The sequence below is a fragment of the Nylanderia fulva genome, unplaced genomic scaffold (genome assembly GCF_048542155.1).
Source record: "Nylanderia fulva isolate GAGA-0341 unplaced genomic scaffold, ASM4854215v1 Scaffold444, whole genome shotgun sequence".
NCBI classification, from domain to species: Eukaryota; Metazoa; Arthropoda; class Insecta; order Hymenoptera; family Formicidae; genus Nylanderia; species Nylanderia fulva.
The window spans coordinates 65,001-68,879 of record NW_028190526.1 but is presented as its reverse complement, the minus strand read 5'-3'; the positions used below and the strand labels follow the sequence as shown (position 1 = coordinate 68,879).

Genomic DNA, 3,879 nt, shown 5'->3' with positions numbered 1-3,879 from the left:
TCGATTGGACCATCAGAAAATCAGGCGATGTACACACGCCAATTAGCGGCGAGTGTACACGTTGGTTTCACGTGTTTCCTTGGCGTAAACACTAAGGAATTTAACAAAAAAACATTCTAGAAAATTCGATCGTCCTCGAGGATTCGATCCGAAGAACGAATCTTCAACAATGTGGAAAGAATTTTATTAGAATTTCTCTACTATTTATTATATTAAAAATAATAATGTGTATCACAAGAAAATATAAAATATGTTTGATTAATTTTACTATACAGTTTAGTAAAATTAATCACACATATTTCATATTTTATTGTGATAGATATTATTTTTAATGTGATAAATATTAATCAGAGAAATTTTAATAAAATTCTTTTCATACCGTATTGTCTCACAATTACCATAACTTTTAGGGTAAATTTTAAGAGAAAATTCTCTCAGTGTACCGATTAATTATTAAAAATTACTTGTAAAAAGGCACACGTTACTCGATGCGGACGACAATTGTTTACACGGCAAGGACACGACAACAGACTGCGGCGACGGATGACGCAACGCGTCGCGACGCTTCGCGACACGTCTAGACGATAACAATCACGCGGCGTTGCCGAACATGTGATTGACGCGAGACATGTATTAAAACGTATAATAATTATGTTATTAAAAAAGGCATATTATAACGTATTATAATTTTTTACGTTATAATACATTTTTTTTAATGACTTAACATTATCCGCCCGTTTTGCCCTTTCTTTTTAAGCGAGACGTGAGAAAAATGATTATGTTTTGCGAACAAGATGTTCCATGTATAAATGTATTGGTCGCTCTGAAAAGAGCGGATTGACTTTGGTCGCTCTGAAAAGAGCGGATTGACTTTGGTCGCTCTGAAAAGAGCGGATTAATTTATAATAGGTGCTCAAAATGACCACCATCCATCCTTATGCAAGCTCGCATGCGTTTAAATAAATTTAATTGGACGTTCTCCATTACTTCCTCTTCGATATTCCAAATTACATATCGCAATCTGGTTTCTAAGTCGTCGACGTTCTCGGGAAGCGTTTTGTATATTGATTCCTTACAGTATCCCCATAAAAAGAAATCAAGAGAATTAAGGTCCGGGGATCTTGCGGGCCAACGTATCGGGCCATACCGACCCATCCAACGTCCAGGAAACTGCTCGTTCAAGTAGTTTGTTACAATCCTGGCGTTGTGTGGTCAAGCACCGTCTTGTTGAAAGAACATTTTATTTCTTTCAAATAGTGGCACTTCTTCTAAAAAATCGGGCAGATTTTCTTTCAAAAGTTCCGCGATACCATAGGGTACGCCTATTTAGCAGGCTAGAGTCTCGTTCGTTATCGGAATTAACCAGACAAATCGCTCCACCAACTAAGAACGGCCATGCACCACCACCCACCGAATCAAGAAAGAGCTATCAATCTGTCAATCCTTCCGGTGTCTGGGCCTGGTGAAGTTTCCCGTGTTGAGTCAAATTAAGCCGCAGGCTCCACTCCTGGTGGTGCCCTTCCGTCAATTCCTTTAAGTTTCAGCTTTGCAACCATATTTCCCCCGGAACCCAAAAGCTTTGGTTTCCCGGAAGCTGCCCGCCGAGTCATCGGAGGAACTTCGGCGGATCGCTAGCTGGCATCGTTTATGGTTAGAACTAGGGCGGTATCTGATCGCCTTCGAACCTCTAACTTTCGTTCTTGATTAATGAAAACATTTTTGGCAAATGCTTTCGCTTCTGTCCGTCTTGCGACGATCCAAGAATTTCACCTCTAACGTCGCAATACGAATGCCCCCATCTGTCCCTATTAATCATTACCTCGGGGTTCCGAAAACCAACAAAATAGAACCGAGGTCCTATTCCATTATTCCATGTACGCAGTATTTAGGCGAAGGTAGCCTGCTTTAAGCACTCTAATTTGTTCAAAGTAAACGTACCGGCCCGACTCGACACTCAGTAAAGAGCACCGCGACGGGATATTAGTTGGGCCGCCCCTCGCGAGGCTAAGCCCACCGGTAGGACGTCCCACATCACGCCAGTTAAACACCGCGAGCGGTGAACCGACGGTGTGCGACACAGATTCAATTACGAGCTTTTTAACCGCAACAACTTTAATATACGCTATTGGAGCTGGAATTACCGCGGCTGCTGGCACCAGACTTGCCCTCCAATGGATCCTCGTTAAAGGATTTAAAGTGTACTCATTACGATTACGGGGCCTCGGATGAGTCCCGTATCGTTATTTTTCGTCACTACCTCCCCGTGCCGGGAGTGGGTAATTTGCGCGCCTGCTGCCTTCCTTGGATGTGGTAGCCGTTTCTCAGGCTCCCTCTCCGGAATCGAACCCTGATTCCCCGTTACCCGTTACAACCATGGTAGGCGCAGAACCTACCATCGACAGTTGATAAGGCAGACATTTGAAAGATGCGTCGCCGGTGCTAGGACCGTGCGATCAGCACAAAGTTATTCAGAGTCACCAAAATAAACGGTGGACAAACGGCGAGCCGCCCGCCACCGATTGGTTTTGATCTAATAAAAGCGTCCCTTCCATCACTGGTCGGGACTCTGTTTTGCATGTATTAGCTCTAGAATTACCACAGTTATCCAAGTAAATGTGGGTACAATCTAATGAAACATAACTGATTTAATGAGCCATTCGCGGTTTCACCTTAATTCGGCATGCACTGAGACATGCATGGCTTAATCTTTGAAACAAGCATATGACTACTGGCAGGATCAACCAGGGAGCTTCGTGTTCGGTTACTCGCAAGGGAGTAACTCGCGAGCGAGCCCGAAGACTCGTCGCTAGCTCTTTTTCGCGCGCGCGCGCGTTCGATGCCGAAACACCGACGCGCGCGCGACACGCTCGTATGTGCCATTTTATTTGCCGCCGGTCTTGCTCAGCCGGTCGGCGACACTCTGCTGTGTTTAACGCTATTATGTAAAGCGTACGAGAGAACGACGGAGGCGAGAGTAAACCCCCGACGCCGCCGCCTCTCTTCTTCCTCCTCCTCTCCGTTCAAAAATCCACAAGATCAAAATACTCGTGTTCTTATTCTCCCAAATGTTATGATGCGCGGTCTCGAGAGACCGCGCGATTCACCCTGACGCTAGATCGACGATGGCGATGCTTAGACGTCGAGGACTGTTCTGTCTGGTTCGTACGCGTTTAACCGCACACGACCAGCAATAAGATTTTGCTACGGCGTACGAAGCGAGCGGGAAGAAGCAACTCTTCCCGCAAACTCGTATCCGTGGAGTAGATGCTCGGTAAGCGCGACGATTCCGCTGCTGCGTACGAAACGAGAGGGAACCGCGCGGCCAACACACTAGAGGCGTGCGCGCCACATAAGAGCCATTCGGTCTTGCGACACCGACTCGTGGCAATGCTGTGCTCGTAATAAATAAGTGTGCGTTAATTTTGCGCGCGTTCGGCGACGAACGAGAAGAGCCGCACCGTAATCCCCGGCGAAGAGTAATACGAGACGACGCGAGAGTCGAACGTACGTTCTCGCGAGACACGCAACCTCCAAGCATGAGAAGACTTGGCGGCGGCGCGTTCTGCGACGATCGTATATTATTTTATATATTCGTGGTTTCCAAATCAAACATTTTATATAAATGTTCTCTCCGTGTCAGAGTTGCGACTCGACAAAATCCGTTCTCGACCCGTTCGGGCGATTCTTCGTTTGTCAACGTCGAGAGCGCGACACGTACAATATTAATCTCTCCTACCTCTTATAGTACCCAACCGACCGGCCAAGCGGTCGGCGACGGTACGGAGAGCGGTCGAAACACGCCGGAGTGGCGAAAGACTCGAGAAAGTACGTTTACGACTCGTCCGGACTCGCTCGACTCGTTCGACGCGCCGAGCGCGA

The 3,879-nt window shown here is 46.5% G+C and overlaps 1 pseudogene; it reads right to left on the bottom strand.

The window, feature by feature from the left end:
- Positions 1 to 1,564: 1,564 nt before the first annotated feature.
- Positions 1,565 to 2,745, bottom strand: LOC146721616 (small subunit ribosomal RNA; annotated as a pseudogene).
- Positions 2,746 to 3,879: the final 1,134 nt, after the last annotated feature.